Source organism: Harpia harpyja, chromosome 1, assembly GCF_026419915.1.
Source record: "Harpia harpyja isolate bHarHar1 chromosome 1, bHarHar1 primary haplotype, whole genome shotgun sequence".
NCBI lineage: Eukaryota > Metazoa > Chordata > Aves > Accipitriformes > Accipitridae > Harpia > Harpia harpyja.
In genome coordinates, this window is record NC_068940.1 from 22341905 (window position 1) to 22362505 (window position 20601).

General features: G+C 35.8%; 1 protein-coding gene across 3 annotated transcripts in view; it reads left to right on the plus strand.

The window, feature by feature from the left end:
* The window catches only part of CDH18 (cadherin 18), a 549881-nt gene that overhangs the window by 171036 nt on the left and 358244 nt on the right, over nt 1–20601 (plus strand). The window lies entirely within an intron of this gene.

Below are 20601 nucleotides of genomic sequence, written 5' to 3' on the forward strand. Positions count from 1 at the left end.
AGGAAGGGTGGTGTTTTAATGCTTGACTTTTGCTTCTCACCGCCCACATCTATTTTAATTGATAATTAATTTAATTTTTCCCAGGTCAAGCCTGTTTTGCCCATGATGGTATCTAATGATTAATCTCTAATGATCAGGTACAAGATAAGCTGAAACTCACATCTGTGTATATTTTGGCATATAGGAGAAGATAGATAATGTGTAAGCAGGTCTCCCTTTCTTTATCTTGATCCACGAGCTTTCTCATCCTATTTTTTCACCCTGTTCTGCTGAGGATGAGGAGTGTGTGAGTAGCTGGGTGGGAGTTTGGCCCTTACCCAAGGTTAACCCACCACAACTGGAAACAGAGTCCTAAGCTAACCCTGAGCTACAGGAGCAGAAAATTAAGTCAATCAAGAAACCTAGAAAATGGCTTTGGGCAATAGGTCAAACTGGGTTTTTTTCCTCTTGAGATAGGTTAGTGGGTTTTTGTCCATTTTCCTATCTGAAAGAAAGATGAACGTGTCTTTTACTTTCTGGAGATGAGGGAAAATGTGATGAGAGGAGGACAGGAGGAGGAGGGTACAGTCCATCCTCTCTTTAAAGTTGAAAAAGGAGAGATTAATCTCTTTGCTGGAATGGGAAGTATCTCCCAAGTCTGAAAGAGTAGGTACTTTAAGTACTTTACTGCTAAGACCTATAATACACCGTCGATACTTCTTCAGCATATGGCAATACTAGAATCATCAAGGTGGGTAGGTTGATAGAGCATTTATTTTCATGGTTAATTCCACACCAACCATAAATATTCATGGTTAAATGATATCATTCACCATTAATAATGTATATTCATGGTTACACATGAAAATAATTTGTGGATATTTGTAATCTGTTGTCTTCTAGCAGTGAAATTTGGAAAAAAGTAGTGTTTAATTTGTATGAGAAACACAAAAACCATTATGAAAAATTATGTCTTGGTAGTCCAGAGTCTTATAGTCTTCTTCAAGTCATGTTCTCAAAGTAAAACTTACTGTTACTTGCTACATTTTCCACAGTATTGATCATTCATGATTTTTCTTAACACTGTGGAGCTTGTGGATCTTTCTTTAACAATCAAAGAGTGTGCTGTTGAGCCTAATCTCTGCTATAAATAACGAAATATTTATTGTGGCACTTTTTTAATTATCTGGACTAGGCTTGTTGTTGGGAGCTGTCTAAGTAACACAATCAGAATGTGGGTATGTTTAGCTGAGCATAACTAACATAAGATAATGTCGAGCTCTATGGTCTATGAGAAGCATAATGCACTTGAGTCTTAATTGTTTCTAGTTCATAGTTGGCCTTTAAGATTTATTACTACTGTGATGTTTAAGTAGCAAGCACTACTGAACATTCAGAATCAAATAAGAATATTGAAGGAATTCAATAAAGGAAATAATTACCAAAATTAATGAAGTGCTTAGAGTAAAATATAACTTCATTTGGACATTTAATTCAGGAGGAAAAAGTAAATCTTCTTCTTGTAATGTTTTGTGAAGTTAAGTAATTACACTGTTGTATCACAAATATGCTACATTCATCATTTTGTGTTTCCTGCATGTTTTGTCCCTGTTGAAAACAGTAATTATTTTCAGTGAAACAGATGCTGCAATTCAGTTAATTTTCTGAGAAGAAGGTAAACAGGTTACATTGTCTACTCAGCAACATTAGACAATTTTAATTAACATGCTTTGTAATTCATTGAAATTAGCAAAATTAATACAGAGGACACTAAGTGCTATTCAGAGGTAGTCAGTTTACATGCAAAATATGAGTCACGTATTGTAGTAGAAAAATAATGAAAATAACATAGCTAAAATAAAATAAAATATCTTCTTTATAGCTGAAAGTGTTCATTGGAAGTGTCATATGCTTTCTTTAAATAAATTAATTTTTATTAATTTACAAGGTCACACATAAGACACAGAAGCACAGATGATATTAGTATTAGTCTACATGTTTTGCTTATGGCTTTCCATTTAGATGATGACTGTGGATTGCTTTAGGACTTTTATTCCTCTTACAAAAATTCTTGGCCGATAGTTAATAATTGTGAGGGGGCTATAAAGATGACAAGAAAATGCTACTATCTGCCAGAATTTTTTTAAGAGTTTACTTTTAAATAAAGGATATATAAATGCTAAGTATTTTTGCTATTGATATATGTGCTGTCTTCCAACTTCTACGTAGCATGGGAAAAATTTTTCCCACAGTGTGATTTCAATTTCATCAGTTTGAAACAAGTTTGCCGGTATCATGCGATGAACATTCATGCGTGGCACCGTCCCTTCTGAGCTGTAGTTCTGATTCTGCTTTCCAAAAGTACTTCATCCCACTGTTTCTGGACCTGTTTGACTAACAGCACATATCAAGTCTCAAAGGCATGCATCTCTTGGGACTAGACTATGTGTGGCTCCACAAAGCCTCCATTGCTTGGGGAAGGATGACTCTTCTTCCTTTGAGTAATTAGTCAGTAGACCGTTTTTTTTTCCCCTGTGGAAATTAGTTTGTGATTGTTCCTGAAGTACATTTTTCTTCACAGTATTTGGGTTTTGTTTTATTTGGATAAGAATAACACTTTATCCATTACAGCTTTCCCTTTCCTTGAATCATTTTCATATTATCTTCTTCAAAAGCAAAGCTGCTTTTGAATTCAAACTCTGTTTCTGTAGACAGCAGCCCTGCTGGATTAGTTAGTCCCTTTATGTATGAGCCTCTCAAAGAGGAGTACCAAAGCAATATTAGTTTTTTGAATTTAAGCTTATATTTCAGCCTATTATAGTTATATAGCCAGACCTTGTGTGTTACAATAGTAAAGAATCTAGTATTCCATACAGTCTATGAAGTAGATTTGACCTGTAATGCCCCACTGTTTCAAAGGCAATTACAGATAAAATATATATTTACTTAAGAATAATATAATTAAAGTGTACTCAACATAAAGCAATATGCTCTTAAGTATATGCAGTTACCTAGAACTCCTGTCAAAAAGATGGTCTTGGAAGATATTAAAGAAAAAAAATTTCCTGTGTATGTAGAAAATGCTGCTGTGGAGAGGACAGAAGTTAGCCTGTGTCTGTGGATGCAGATTATCCACGGAATAACTTGCTATTCTGTACTGGTTGACCATAATTTGGCACGATTGGGTAAAATCTATGTTAGCCTGCAAGAAAAGTATGGTAGGTCTTTTACCTTTTTTCCTGTACTTAAACTTAGCAAACCTTTTTCAGTAATGAAAATGGTAACAGGTTATTTGTATTTATTTGCCACTATGGCTAAACTTCCGTGGTCTTTTGGTTGTTCTTACTCAGTGGTGCACTTTGTTTTGAGTCTGGACTTTGCACAGCATTGAATAGCTTCTCTAAAGCAAGTTAAACTCTAGTAGCATAAACAGCCATAAATATTAATAACTGCACAGATAATTCCCCTTTCAGTTGTTCTGAAATAATTTTTATGAATACTTTCAAAGAACTTAAAAGCCTTACATTTTATTTTCAAATTGTAGCTGGCTTCTATATAATTTATGCATTACTTGTTTAGCTGTTTATTTATTTATTTAAAGATTGCATTTAAATAAACATAAAAGAACATTTACATTAAGCCCACTTGTACTAATGTAGTAATGCATGTGGGCTTAAAATGGTGTCTAAGTCACCTTAAGGATGCTGGCCAGTATGGTGGAAAAAAAAAAATGACTTGAAGTAAATAAAAATCAGGCCCAAAGTGGCTGTGAATAATAATGAAAAGTTAATAACAGAATGGACTTCAGTGCAATTGTCAGCAGACACATACTAAAGGTTTAATTTAACAAAGTTGCTAGGTCGGTCACACACCATCAGAGAACATAAAACACTCTCCAATGATATTACTGTGGAATTTCTTTAACAAACTTAATGCCGGTAGTAAAAGAGAAAAAGTCATGGGTATTATGTGCTATAGAAAGGAAGCGGCAAGGGCTGAAGAAACTGTAAATGTACCTGATGCACTAAGATCTTGCACTGCCGGAAGATTTGTTAAATACAAAGGAAGGTAAAAATCATCCACACATCTCTACGAATTGCATCTGAAAGAGAAATTCCTTTCTAACCTCCAGTTGTCAGATCTGAAGTTTACTTGATGCGATTTTTCCTAGCATAGATATTGCTTAAATCTAATGGAATTCCTTTCTAGAGACTTATGAGTTGTGTACTTTGGAGGGAATCATTTAAATCGTTACTGGTTAAAACACTCTTGGAGCTGTTACAGAGTACAAACTGATTATTGACCAAGAATGTGTGGGCTTTATTTGTTTTTTGTAAGTGGCAAATTGTATTTTTAAATGCGATGAGCCATGAGGATAAGTAATACATGGTTGTATTCTTGAATGTAATAAGACAGACATCACATACAGTATAGCTGCGAGATGATTATTTGACTCTTCTTATTTCTGGTAATACTTCAGTTGGAGTATTAAGTAGAGAGTAAGGATTACTGTTGCTAATAGCTGGTCACAGGCTTTTATTTTAAGTCTGCAAGGTCTCCAGACTAGGACTTGCAGGTTTGCTTCACCTGGACTTGCTTTATGCTTGCCTGAAGCTTGGTTTAACTATGTTAGTAATTGTCTAATAATCAGATAACTGTTATGTAATCTGTTCAGTTTTAGTCTAGCATTACGTGATCATGTGATGCAACATCTACTGTTAATAATGTAGTTACATTCCTGTAGTTAATAAAGAGTGGTAATGAGTAGTTATTCCATGCTGAATGTCCTTTCTGTGGCCTGTGAATAAAAATGCAGGATAAAGGAGTACAGGCATAAGATGATAGTAGGAGCCCTCCAGTAAAGGTACAGAGTGATACCAGAGTCCCCAAAGGCTACGAAGAGCTCACCAGTGGGCCATTACTGATCGTTTAAGGAATGCAGCCTTGGCAAAACCAGTTTTGGGAATCAGAGAGGGAACACAGGACAAGTAATGAGTGTATGTAAAACATGCTTTATAGCATACATTTGGATATAATGCAGAATTGTGGATCAGTGGAGAAATCAAGGTGTATAGCATGTTAGAAGTCATACACAAATAATCCCAAGAGGGTCCTAGAGTGAGGAGGAAGAAGCCATTCACATAATCCCAAGAGCGCCAGGGGAAAGATGAGCTTAATATCAGACACTAAGGGATAGAATACAAGGAAGTGTCTGTATATGAAGTTTAACTGTGTTATTATTTTGGGGACTTTTATGTATCAGAAGTCTTTTCTTCATAATAATAATTAAATCTGGGCTAGTAATAGTCAATCAGACTGTTAAGATTTCAGTTCATCTACTATTAAATTCTTGCCTTGCACAGAGAGAGGATTTCTTTGGCCCACATACACTGCAGGAGTTGGAGTGCAACAAATTGGTGGAGAATGCAGGCAAATTAGGCTATAAAATTTATATGAAACAGAGCATTATACTTCAAACAGTTGAAAGCAAATTGGAGAGCATAGAGATGAACACAGGGAGAATGATGTTTACAAACTATCAGCTGCTAAGAAAAAGTTGGAGGAACTGCATTTGTTTAGTCTGAAGCAAAAAAACCTGAAAGTTGGACATCATAAGGATGTTTTGAAATGTAGGTATGGAATTAGTATTTCCGCTGTTGGTGCGACTGGCTGCCTGTATGTGTGCTCATAGTCACAGCATGTTGGTGCATAGCAACCCACTGAGACCTGCTGATGCAGAAGAAATAATGATCAGTATTCTCCACATCTGCTGGTAACAGAACAAGAAACAATGAACTCAAATTTCAAGGGGAAAAAAGTTATGTTGACATTAGGGAAAACTTTCTAAGTGTGACAGTAATGAACATTCATTCACATTATCTAGAAGCTGGCTGGAATCCTCTTTGGAGAACAAAGTCTACCAAGTAGGCTCACTTGTCCTCCCTTGCCTTACCCAGTAAGCATGTTGACTTCTTAAATTCACTTCCAGTCCTATATTTTTTAGATTTAATGAATGCATCTCCTTTGACTCTGTTTCAGTGAATTTTATGGTTGATTACAAGTGGTGTTAGGGATATATGGGTATTTTATTTTTAAATAGCATTTTAAATATTAGATATTTTTTTTCCCCGTCAAGATGTTTCTTTTACAGACACTGTCTTTGTCTCATAGGCAGAGAAATGTAAGACTCTTCAAGTCACATCTGCATTTAGGTAACCAATCAACATTTTTATTTTTCTTCGTATTATTTGATGATAGACTTCTGGTGCCAGAGTCTCGTGTGTTGTACCTTGCTTGTCTTTTGCAGATCTGTAAAGTTTCAAAACCTAAATTCTATCCTTACCTTATAAACTTGTCTTGCAATAAGGCAGCTTGAAACCACAGGTAATACTGCCTTGAGACATATGCTTTTCAAAGTAGTCCAGTGTTCTAAGTTGAAGTCCACTCTAGCTAAGAAAAGAGCAGGAAAAGTTACTTTGTCTTTTTTCTACTGTCTGTAATGTGATTCTAAGTCACAAATTAAGTCACCCTCGTTTAAATAGTTCATTAATTCAGGGGTTTCAAAATATCCTGCACTCCGCTCCCGAAGCTGGCAGACTGTTCAATGATTTTCTGTTGGTGCTTAAGCTTTTCAAAGCATCCATGCAGTTAATTATACAACTGTGTAAAACATCACATAATTTAGCACCTATCAGGTGACAAGCTGGAGAACCATGTGAGATACTGTGATAATTATGCATGTTGAAGCATTTCAGCTTCACTTTGCCCACTAATGTGTCTCCCCAGGACTTTTGTTGGCTTAGTTTTTATCCTTTCTACATCTGCCAGAGATTTTGGGATTTTTTTTCTGCTGACAAAATTCAATAGAACTTTATTTAATGTAGATGTTTTTCTTTAATTTCTAATGACCTGAAAGGTACTATGTGGCATAAACCATCTGGTATGTTTTGATCCATTTAAATACAGAGGTTTTTAAATTTGAGAAAAAGGAAATACAGCAGTGGAACATAAAAATTTTACTAGTAGTGTCCGGCAGGTCTCATTCAATGACACAATGAAATCACAGTACTAGTTATCACATGGGCAGAATTAAGTTATTCTAATACTTTAAAAGTGTTTCTTCTTTGCGTAAAAATGCCTAGTGACTCATCACACTGATTCAGACTGTCAGAGAGGTTTGCTCAGTTATCGGACAGATTATAGAGAAATGTGCTTACCATAAGTAGGACGGGTTGGTTCAACTGCGTGAAAAAACAGCGGTGAAATAAACTGTAAAAATGTCTGTGTCTTCCTCCTTTAATACATACTACTTGTGTATCAGTGAAATGGAATTGCTTCCATTCTTGCTGTATATGATGGTTATGAATAATTAAAGCATATAAGAATAAATTTGTGAACTGAAAGTTGTCTCATTCTTTCAGACAAAGTAAAAAGATTTTTTTCATAGCTACAATGGCAGACACATAAAGGTTGCATCAGAAGCTTGCATCAACATCCACAAGGTAGCTTTTTAGTCTTGTTTATGTTACTTTTTCAAAAAACTACATAGGAATGTCAAAATCCATGTCACCTTGTTTACTTTTTTTATTAAGATTGTTTTGTAGGACAGGAAGCACTGTGCAGTATGAAAAAGTACTTCCCTTTTATTCCTTGAAAGGTCCCTCTTTTAATTATTTATCTAACCATTTGTTCCCCCTCATAAGTATTAATGTTATTCCTGATAGTGACACCTCTTGAGAAATGCTATGGTGCAACCAAGGTTCTCTGATACTGTGAAATCTTCTATGTGTATTTCTGAAATAGCCAGAAACTTTCCTATGGGATGTGGGTTGGGGGAGATTTTATCTAAAATAAAACTGATCATCCCTAGCACTTAGGGTCCAATTGTGATAAATGCTAAGGATCTATTTCTACAAATAGGAGCACCAAGTTTAATTGAAAAATGATTGGGTAGAAAATGGGAAATGTATGTATATGAATATATATGTACTATATGAAAGCATGTTAAAATTATTTATTACTTTTATGCTTCTTCCTGAATAAATTACAATGAGATTGTTTCTTCAGAAATCCTTTAAGATGCTGGTCGGAAGTAAGGCATTGATCGTTCTCTGCCATATATTAGCAATGTATCTGGCCCATGAAGAAATACACTTTGTTAAAAACAAAACAAAACGCACAAAACCCAACACTACCACTACCCCCAAACCCAGCCACAACACTATTTTAAAAGTTTCTCTATTTTTAAAAGTAAAGAAAGGATTTAGTCATAATTCAGTTTTTGTTGTGTGCTATTAGCCAACAATACCAATGTGGTGTGAAGAGATGGTAGATGAGAATCAGGTGGATGGAGTGGAAAAATCCCAAATCTACTAAATCTAGGTGAAATATGAATGGGTGCATATTCCAGAATTACACAGTAATTTTTACAAGTAAATTTACAAGTAATTTTGACTGTAATTTTGTTAGGAGGGCTGTTTTGTTGTTTTTTTTAAATATGCAAACATTCTCTCTGTAAAGAATTTTAATGAGAAAAATGAAGAAAATAAAATCAAAACATGCTTTTGGTATATCTCTGCTTTCAGGGATTCTTTCCTCCTTTACCTTTTAGTTTTGTATTCACCTGTGATTTCTGCTTTTAGTCCATTGCTAGATCTGAGTTATGCCCATTAGTTATGGCAGGTGTGTATCTTTCAATATGATTCTGAAATGTCAAGCATATTAAAAAAAAAAAGCTAAGTGTTCAGTGTGGTCTAAATTTATGTATATGCATTCATTAATACTGAATATGTAGAGGCTGCAGATGTATAACAAAAAAAATTACAACTTTGTCTTTAAAACAAAGATTAATGATAATTCTCTTTCATCAGTAGATACATTCCCATCCATATCAATTGACCTTTTTGTGAGTATTAAGACTGGTATGTAATCATAAGAAAAAAAGGACTGAAAATGATGCTGTTCACACAGTGAATAAGAGGTAATACAACTGGGGACGGTTATCTCCACACATTTAATTTCAATGTGCAATTGCAACATACAGAGGATAGTTGGCGGCAATGGGTCAGTGACTGTATAAAAGTTGTAGAATTGTTATAACTGCCTGAGCCCTAAAATCAAATGCAGACCCAACTTCACAAGTTTTCCAAACTGCTTAGAAAAGCTGTGGGTATATAGAAGCAGTAGTAGACTCTACATATAGGAGAAAGTGATTGGGACTGCTTATTTGATAAATGCACATTGGGAGTCCTAAGGAAGATTTTTATGACCACATGAAATAAATATTTGAAAAAACAGGACCCTTTGCAATCACTGCAGTGTTCACGACTCCAGGTGTTATTTGGTGATAGACTTTCAGTTCCCTTTTAAGGGTGAGGCAGATGATGTGCTGGATTTCTGGGAAGCTGCCCAAGATCCAAATATTTTCTTGGTATACGGAGTCCATGACAGAAAAAAAGTGTCTTTACAGTCTCTCCTGTAGTTAAATCTCTCCATCATGAAGGTGATATTTTGCAAATACTACAGGTGGTCAGTTAAGACAGATGAACTTTGTTGTATTATTACAGTCTCCATTGCTTCAGCTTATGGAATTTCTGTGCACTACAGCTTTTTTTTTTTGTTCACTGTTTCATTTATGTGAACAAGCTTGTAATTATCTACTAGAAAGGTAATTTATTATGATAAAGAAATAATTACATACTTTCAAGCTGCATGCACTCAATGGTAGTGAATATCATATTTCATTTTATTCAAGTCAAGTATTTGTCTTCACTTATTCAAAATTCATGTCTTTTGTGTTATTTTACAATGATTTGTGACTCCAAATATTAATAACATTTGCACTTGAATTATATACATGGAATTTATTTTCTTCTAGCCTTCATATCGTTTTACAGTTTGGGCTTTTCACTGGCAGAGAATAGCTATACTTCTCTATTATTGATAAAAGTAATTTCAGTTTTTCCAAATCTTTGTTGGCTGGGGTTTGTTTTGGCAGAATTGAGGGTAAATTAGATCTTGGTCTTATTTTAAACATCTCCCCAAACTGTCAGGTGCAGATTCTGTGCCTGGTTTTGGGTTCATTGGGGGGGGTTGTTTGTTTGTTTTAGTCTTGAGTCCTTTTTTGTAATGAAATATTTATAATGCTGTTCTGAGATCTCCTGTATCAGTCCTGTCAATGCTACTTTGTCTGAGTGGCAATACTGTATGTCTGCTGGCTCAGGTGTTCTCCGATGATTTCTTCGCTTCTTGACTTCCAAGTATTTGTGAGACTATGGGATGAAAACACGCAAAAATGTCTCACCGTCTAAACCCATTGTGTTACTTTCAGTATACATTGCAAAAGATAGAATTATGAAACTTGAAGTGCAGTTTTAAGTGTTTTACAAGTTGTCTTTTGCTAAGTTGATTATCTTAGTGCTTTGTGCTCTGGACATTTTGCTAGGCCACTTTGCAACTGAGTATAGACATTTTGATTGTTAAGCTGAAATGTTTAAAATAAAAAATTAATGGGTAAGCCACTCCTCTGTAATGAAGTGAAATTTTGTTTTTGCTTTTTTCCTAATTTAAGGAACTATCATTATTTTGTGGGCTTCTCTAGTAATGGTGTGATCAGTGTTAAAAAAGTATTATTAACATACCTGTTCCTTGTCGACATCTTTTTTTTTTTTTTAAATAGAGCAATAACTTAATTTTTCTTGACTCAGTATTATGCCAAAGCTTATTCAAGCCTTTGCCCAGAGTTGAGAAAAATCAGCAAAATTCATGCATATTTTAGAAAGTAATTACTTTTGGATGCAGGTTAGTTTATTTTGTTTTGCTTTGTTTGAAAAAGATTCATTTAGCTCTAATTCTAGTGGAAGGTGTCTTAATGCAGTCTTTTACAAAAAATGAGAATACTTTTTGCTGTTCAGCAAGATCTGTGAAGTATAACAAGGATGAAAAGCAAAACCGACTGAAGACAACACTACTTTGATCCATGAGGTTATATTTGTTTAGTTTCATCTTCCAATTTAAGTGGTGGTGTTTTTGAGCTCAGTGGTTTGACCGTCAACTGGGAAACTTCTAAGGGAATCCAAATGGATACATATTCCTACAAATTACTTATTGTCTCTGCAGAATTTTTACTCTTTCTGTGTCCCTTGTGGCTGTGCCAAGCTTTAATGCAATACTCAATTACTGTCTAATAATCACTATTGTATGGTCCCTAGTCAAGCCCAAATATACTTTTATGTTACACTTATAAAGTTAACTAACAGATTGAAATAGATATATGCTATGAAGCACTTTACCTTAAAGTTGGACTTGTATTTGATCATGTCATTTACCTAACAAACAACCACATTCATAAGAAGAAAAGATTTTTAAGGCCTTGTAAGATGTTTGTATCCAACTATGAAAGAACTGAAAGTAACTTTAGCTCTTTTCTAGAAATTTCTTATTGCAAATAGCAGATATTCAACATGAAAATATTTTCATTTATATTTAGTAGTGTTTAGTGTCGTTCTGTGACAAAATTTTAAAGACTATGGGAACAAAGTATCAGTTTCAAACTGTTCAGAAATACCTGTTTCATATGCTTAAAATTTTTAAAATTTCCCTAAATATGAATATAAACAAAAATGTCAGATATAACTGGGAGCAATAAAATGAACTCTTGGTGGGCAGGCCGGCATAACTCCTATTTAAGGTTAAATGTAGCAAGGATTTACACAAGGTTGACTTCTTTTCTGATAACTAAAAAGAAATTCTAGAGATCCATGTCTCTACTTCAGCAGTGCGCTTGATATGATGCACCATAGGAAACAATTAGTGAAAAAAAAATGGATAATGGCATGATGTTATAAAATGGATAGAAGCGGCTAACTATGAGGCAATATGTTATGCTTAAAGAAGAAATACTTGTCTGGAGAGAAGCTAATAGTGTTGTTCCTTATTTAGGAGCTCATTAATATTTTATTTAATGACTTTGTCTCCAAAACAAGAAGTGTGAACAAGCGCTGACACAAAATTTTGAGACATTTTGGCTAGAAATGTGGCTTGAGATATCATTTGAGAAGTGACGACCCTGAGGCTTGAAACAATTGAAGTGTAATGAAATAGGAAAAAAAAATGCAAGTCCTGCTTTTTGAAATTAGAAACAATCACATTTTTATAAAAGGGAGTTTTATCGGTAGATAAAGGTGGGGAAAGATGATGCTTACCTGCCTGTCCAAGTGAGGTGTTACTTGTCCTATATTCAGGAGAGCTGAAGTTGTAAAGATGATAATCAGATTAATAGAAAGTCTTCCTTTCCCCTTGAGACTTAAATTACCCAGCCTAGAAAAATGATGGCAAAGGGGCAAAATAATTGCTCTCCTTTCGTATCTTGAGTATAAAAGAAGAAATACAGTAAGCAAGAAGCCTAAATTGGACAAGAATACACTACAGTTTAAAATTAAGACTAAGGTCCTAAAGCAGCTTAAATAGGAGAAATAAAGGAAAGTAGCTCAAGTAGTTTGAAAACATAGGTTTGTAATCAATAGAACAGACTGGGTTTCATGACCAGAGAGATTCCTTTTCCTGCTGTGCTACTAAGTAAATTCTGCTCTTTGTGACCTCTACCTTAACAAATCAGTGTGATTTTGATTTTATCCTGTTTTATTCATACATTCAGTGTTTAAGTTTATTAACACATTTCTTCCAGTATATTTAGGAAAATAATCTCTCAGTTAAGTATCACTGTAGTAGAAATGGACATCTGTTGTTACAGACTTGAAGAATTTCTAGTTGTCATTATGGATGCAGAATGTCATTATAATGGCTCAAAATTAAAGACTTTGTCTATTGTAAATCTCTTTAAGAGGTAAGTTATGTGCAATTTGCAGTGGCATAGGTCCACTGCATTGGGTCTGCTACACATAGGGGATTTAACATCCAAATCTATCGTAACAGTAGGTATGACCCTATATGTAGATTTATGAGTACTGGTGCATGTATAGAAATAATCAAAACCAAAGAACTCCAAAAGCTTAGAAGTTTTTCAGTGGCTCTGTGACCACTTTTTAATCTGAGTATTACAGAGGTGGGTAGAGTTTGGTTTTCAGGAGGTAGCTCTGAGGACTGCCTTTTTCCAAAGCTCTCTAAATATTTGGACAGACACCAATAATTCTCCAGCTGCTTTTGCTAACTTTTGTGTCTCGTTTGAGTTGGTCACCTAAACTGCTCTTTTGAAAACATATTTCATTCATATATTCATCTTAAGGCACGTAGACACATTTAAAAGTAAGGTCTTGAGGCCCAGTAATAAGAATAATATTTGTAGCTAGGAAGGTAATATATATTGAACTTGCTTTCCTTTACTATTAAAAAATACTTCAAAAACAAATGTTACTGATATCAAGACAAGATGGAAGGCTTGTTGCAAGGAAAGTACTGATAAGAAGTAGTTGGAGAAGAACAAGATGCTGCTGGAAGCCGGAGTGCTGTGTTTTAGGTCACTAACCTGAGAGCCCTTGGGATGTGTTAAGATTGTGAGTGTCCCGCTGACTTCTGATGTCTTGTGGCTTTCCCTGAAAACAGGAAGGAGCTATGTCTGATTCAGCATTCAAAATCTGATTTTTTTCTTTTTTTAAAACACAGAACTATTTAATTTTGCTTCTCTCTCAAATAAAATCATTTACATCCTAATGCAATTTCACACATCAGGATATATTCAACGCGAAAAAAACCCAACCACAAAAAGTAATTCATTTGACTTTAAATGATCTCCTCTTAACAGAATAAACCTGAAGCATTTTCATAGATGTTCATAGATGTCCATACAATTTGGTTTATGTGCATGAAGAAAGTCACCATTACACCAAGGCAGGGATCATATTTGTGTAATTCCAGGGTTCTTTGGGTGTTTATGGTGGGGGTTTTTTTGGTCAACCGAATCAACTGGTTAGGTTGCAGCATAAGCAAAGTCTAGTGTTTATTCTTATAACAAGACCTTTATGCTAATAAATTGTTGTTTAGTTCTTATTATAGTGTGGCTATTGCCCTCTAACAAATAACCCAGGGACACAGAAAGCTAGTGTCCATTTCCTGAAGTTTTCAGCTCATTGGCAATTACTGCTTTGTTCCATGACTGGAACTTTATTTTTCATCTACAAAATTCAAATGCAAAAAGAGATTGTTACGTAGAGGTAATTACGCTGCTTCATTCTGTTTTCCATTTTGGTGATGTTATTGGTGCTGGCAGGGGCTGGGCTGCAGGGGCGGTGGCCACTCCTGTGAGGAGAGAGGCGGGGCTGCCCCGAGCCGGACCCAGCCGGTTCCCGCTGGCTCCAGCGGCCCCACCGCCGGGCCCAGCTGAGTCCCTCAGCCTCAGGGAAAGCCTGGGGAAGAAAGGGCAAAAGGGCTGAGGGAAACGGTGGGAGAAAGAGCCCTGCCAGCCCCGAGGGGAGAGCGGGAGGAGGGCAGGAGGTGCTCCAGGCCCCCCTCCCCGGCAGAGATGGCCCTGCGGCCCCGGGAGAGACCCCCCCCGGTGGGGCAGGGGTTTCCCTGCAGCCCCAGGGAAGGCCCCAGGCTGGAGCAGGGAACAGCCTGAGGAGGCAGGGGCGGCAGCGGGGAGCCGCCATGGGCTGGCCGCAGACACCCGTTCCCCTGCACCCCTTGGGGGTGAGGAGGTGGAGGAGGAGTCCAAGTGAAGGAGGGAAGGTGAGCCTGGGAAGAAGGGGGAGGGGGAATTGTTTTAGCTTTCTGCCTTTGTTTCTCCCCCCTCAAGTCTATTTTAATTGGTAATAAGTTAAAATTACTTTTCCTCAAGTCTAGTCCGTTTTGCCCATTGCAGTAATTGGTCAGTGATCTCCCTGTCTTTATCTTGACCCGTGAACTTTTTTTCGTCTTATTTTCTCTCCCCGTCCTATTGAGGGGTGAGCCCTAGCAGCTGGCCAAAGCTGACCCTTCACAGGTCATCAAGATAGAAAAATATCTGATTGAATTTTCCAGCTTTGGCAACACTTTGAAATATAAGTAAACTCAGTAATCTATATTGCATAAAGTGTTCAGGAGAAACAGAATTATTAGGCATTGTGATATCTTTAATGACCATCAAGGTCAGAGTTTGGTTTCCTTTGTTTATTAACTATCTGAAGGAAGCACAATGAACTTCTTCCCACTCACTGTTACCTTTTTCTCTGAAAGCTCAGCCACTTAAATCCTTATCCGTACTAATGATGACAGAGTAGATTAACTCTTGCAGTCTTTTAAGGTGCAGCTGCCTGGGAGTAGCACATGAAGTCAGAAGCTGGTTTTTCTAAAGGAAGTACAGTGAATAACCCATTGAGAGCCACTGGAAGGTCTGCTGAGTGAAGCAGCGCTCCTCCTACGGACAGCTGCCACTTTGTGACCTCTGCAGGCTCTCCTGATTTATCTGAATGAGCTATGTAGCCTTTCACTTGAGAAAGAAAGTACATGGGAATCTACTATTAGAAAAGGTTTTTAAACATAACAAAGGACCATTCACATAAGAAGCAACAAAATACGACCTGAAATATAGCTAAACTAATACTTCTTGAGTAAAAATGAATTCAAAGTAACTTCAGCAGAGGACAGAAGCTAATCCTGAAGGTGATGAGTTTATCACCAGTGACAAATGAGAGTAGGGATAGTATTCTTTAAGTAAGCAGAAGGAATACAGTAACAATAATGACTTGCTTTGTGGTTTTAGTCCTGTTTGTTGAAAAGACTTTAGTCAGAGGCACAAAGATGTTTGTAAACAAGATATCCACATTGATTGAGATGGATCATAACGTACCATTACTTTAAATGCTACTTAATGAATATTTTAACATGCAAATTCATTTTTATTAAAATTTCTATTGCTTTAAATGTTAATGTGAATAGTATAAGGATATTCACTGTTATCAAGTAATCTGGTCTCATTATCTAATCGTCTGTTACAGAGCACTAATTTTCTTTAATGTGACAAATGTTATACTTTACTGTATTTGAAAAGAGTCACTTTGCATACAAAGTCCAGTAACAGACTTGCCCTGTACACATGCTATTGTATTAACATTGTATAGAACTGTATCAGTACCAATATAATGTAATAAAGCTGTCTTTGAAACATTTTTCATGTTACAATGAAGGTAAACACTTTTAAAAAGGGGCACCTTTTTCCTTTTGTATTCATGTTTCTTTAGATTGTAGCAAGCAGCATAAAATAATCTCTTGCCATAATTTCAGCCCTGCAAGAGTTACATTTCATTTAGCTGTCAGTTCTTGTTGTTGAGGAGCAAGGATATTCTGAAAGAAGCTGTTATAATCCCAGCTCACACAGAAGAATACAAAATCAATAGCAAGAAAATCTGGACATAAATGAGACAGGGCATAGTGAGGTGAGAGTAGCTAGTCTGTTGGCCTTTGAAAAGGAAGAAATCATTTGTATTGGACAAGACTGACAGCAGAAGGGGAGTTGTGAGTATCAGATGTACCTGGGAAATTATATAGAATTCTTTAAATATCATCAATAGGATGGGCAAGTTGGAAAGAAGGAAAAGTGGGAACTCATTAACTAGACTTTTTTTTTTTTAATAAGAACATCGGTGTAAGACTTTATACATGAGAAGGTTGAAAGATTGATGTGCTGGGTGATTTTTTTGTTTTCTTCAATTAGTGAATCGAGGCATGCATTCTGACATCTTCTTTTCATCCCAGCCCTAAGATCTGCTGAAAAAATATTTTTCTCTGTGGTACCCGAGATGGTTGTGAAATCCTTCAATTCTATTAGGTGTCCTTTATTTTTGAAGACAACCCTTATTTAATTCATCCATTACACACATAAGGGAAAGCTGTATTGATTAATCAAATCTTTGCAGAGTGACAGTGAACACTGTAATTGTTGATTGAGAGAGGTTTTCTGCATATAATTATGTGTGAAGTAACTTATTTTTAACAAAACATGCAATTCACAAAGTAACAAATTAAAAAAAAGAGAATGTTCTCATTTAGCATTTCCAAAACCAAACAATTTTTACATCTGAAATAAAATTGTGGCAGTGGCTTCATGTTTTACTCTCCTAAAATGCTTTTTTTTCCTCCGAGTCCCTCATTTGGTGCTTTTTACCTTGGACGGACATGGCGTGCCAGGAAAACAATTTCTAGAAGATTAATGTATATGTAACCAACAAATACTTTCCTACATAAGGACACAAAGCTCAGTGAGTAGTGTGTACGTGAGAGGAATTTTAAATGTGGGTAGCATGTCAGCTCTTCTTACCAGACCATGGAGGTTTTTAGGTAAAGGTCTTATCAGAGTTCTTTGCAAATTTTCTTCTAGGCTCAGCAGCATGTCAATGAAGAAGGATGCTACCCTGTATCACTGTAACATGATCTGAATGTTTTCCAGGTACTGAGGAGAATGTAGGAGGGCATTAAAGCCATGCAGTAGAACTGGGAAAAGAAGTGAGCTTCCTTTGAGCTTAAGATAGGGACTTTGTGAAAGTATCGAAGAATGAGTGAGGTGAAGGACTCTCTCCAAAACTGGTGGAGATTGATGCATACTCTAAACTGGGCACATTGCTTGTGAACTGAAAAAGCTAGCTCATGATGCAGAGCTAGGAATAATGGAGGAGGGTACTAGTTTTTACCTGTGCTGAAGGACTTCTGAATAATTGACGCTGAGCTACTTTGCTGTTTCCCAAGAATCACTTTATGACGTTTAGATCACCTTGTGTCCTGGATCTCAAATAGTGCTTACAAAGTAGCTTTAAACCCAAAGAATCCTTTGTGTCATCAGAAACTTCAGGGGAAAGTGTTTTCAACCCTTAAATGAAATGAAAAATTCATTTGAAGTGTATTTTCCAGTATATTTATTATATCAAGAAGAATAGTAATTAGGATTGTTTTTTATGATCAGGCTTTTTATTTTATACTGCATGTTTTACATAGCTAAGTATTTGTGTGATGGAATACAGACACACAATATGTTTTATACTGTCCTGCCACATAATAGATGTTCAGCACTGTGATCCTAAAGTTGTGTCTAAAACTTACTCAATTTTAGTTGGTTAAGTTGTGTTTCCAGGTGAACCATTCCTCCCTCATCTTCTTTTCCATCTGTCTGCCCTCTCTTGCCTCTACTTTTATCCCCTAAAATGTAACAGTAAGAAACTTTGTGGGTTGGTTGTTTTGGGGGTTTTTTTGTTTGTTTTTAAATTAGTGCAAAAAACACTTTGCATGGATCAGTTGAGAAAACAATAGCTTCTGTAAGGCTTTTTCTGTGCTTTGTCCAGAATAAGTCTGCATTGTGGAATCTAAGACGGAATTAGGTAATAAAAATAATTCTGGTGACTCTTTTAAGATGCAAAATGGTGAAAGCTGCAATTGTTCCTAAGAAATGTGAAAAATACAGAAAATAAGGTATCTTCTGCAGACACAATAAAACCATATGATAGTGTGATCTACAGTCACTGAAACAGATTGTTTAAGATTGAAAAACAACTAGTTTTGTTTTCTGACGTTCACCTATGAAAGAAATACCTTCTGGTGGTGGTGGATGTGGGAGGAACTGCTTTGTGTATTACCAACAGCATGTTGGCTCCTCTTTTACTTACAAAAATTGTGATAGATTTGGCTGAAAAAGAGCATACTTTTCTTTCACATCACTGATGCTTCCAACAAAAGTTTCAAAATAGTAGAGACTATTTTATGTTGGAATAGAGCTGAAAAATTTCAAGAGAGCAATGAAAGCATGGAGAAAATATGAAAAAGATCTACATCAAAGTGTCAAACTTGGTATGTTTGACTTTGTGAGAAATTACTCCGTATATAAATTATTGGAGAATTATAATGAATATTTGCTTACAGTTAATTGCTCAATTTCTGTACTGCACAATACAGTGAAGTATAATAGAGATAACTCATCATTTAATCTTGAAGGTTGTGTAACTAAAGTTTTCAATCATTTTTCCCCACCTGCCAAAACAGTTTCAGAATTGCAGGAGATATTTCATTTTGTCAGCATTGAATGCCAGGAAATAATGAGGCATGCCCCCACAAGATGATTATACTTTGCAGTTGAGAAGATCTTAAAATATATTTCACATATTAGAAGTTATATGTGTTCATTAAAAGGTACTTGCCCAGAGACTGTTTTGGCAATGGAGTAATTGTCTTCTCAATTTTTTTATGCTGACTTTTAAAATTAGGAAAATTTTACTTTTGTAATTATTACTGAAATGTTAAATACTCTTGAGTTTCAGTAGAGGTTGTAGCCATGTTTCAGAAGTTAATGTATTACCAAAAAAACCCACAAAACAGCCCTCCTTTTTACACTTCATAGATAGGGTACTTTCCAATAAATATATCACATTTCAAGTGAATGAAAATATTTCTTTAGGTAGCATGTAAAATAGTCTGTGGGAGTCACCATCACAGGTAATAACACCTAGTAAATTTCTAATTAGATGAGTTTTTTATATGAGAACATGTACATGAGTTAAAACAAAAAAGCTCTGCCAGTCTTTGTATAGAGTGATAAATTCATGCATCACTGGTATGTGGAAGAGATTTCAGCTGTAGGACTACGTGTGGTTGTTGGATGCATTATGGGCTCCTACCAACCATTACCTTCTGAAACCATCCTGTATTATTAATTTTCACAGTACTATATGTATTATTGATCTTTCCTATATGGCATGTCTCACATCCCAGCCTTTATGGAAATTATGGAAATAAGTGTTAGAATTGATGTTACTACTGAGTGAACTAGATAGCATCTTACATGAAATGGGTTGTTGCTCTCTTAGGTTATTAATAGATTGAAGTTCTTATAAACAGAATAAAAAATGCCCCCTAAAAGAAACTCTGCACATCTGACGGTAGTTATTCCTTACTATAGCCTTACACAGATGCAGAGATTGTTGATAGTTTTAAGAGAATTAACTGTTTTGCTCTGTAACTGACAATTTGATGGTCACAACAGAAAACCTGGGAATGAGATTTCAACACAATATGTTCAAAGATGGAAAATCATAGGACAAATACTGGAAGATATATTTTCTATTTTAACAATACCACATCATATTATCAGTCTGTGTTCTTGTTTTGTAGTTTGTCAGATACCTAAATTCAAAAAGATCTAGCATTTACATTGTGCCATAAGGTTGTAAATTACCCAAATGGATGACTTTGTGAATGTTAAATTGAAATTTAGTGAGTTAGAGATTTACACTTGATTAAATGCCCAACAGATAAATTTACCAAATATGTCTCTGTAATTAATGGGTTTTGGAAAGATTTGCTCCCTGCCTGTCATTAATTTATCTAACTTAAAGATGTAAAGGGCATCTAGAGGTTGCACTGAAAAGGACATAAGTAGTATAATAGATATAATTTTACACTCTCCAACTTCTGAGTCACCCTCCTTTCTTTGTGGCCCCGGTGACCAGAATTGAGTTTGAAGTTTAATTGCTTCCTGCTTTGAAAAAAACAAACCGTAAGACACTCAGTAAATGCAGACTATACACCTTCTGCATCAATGGCCACATGACAGACGAGGACCTGACCCATGGGCCAGCAAGACCTCTAGATCACTGTGCATTAATATGTTGCATTTGCATGACCTCCTGAGACATGCAAGAGACATCACTT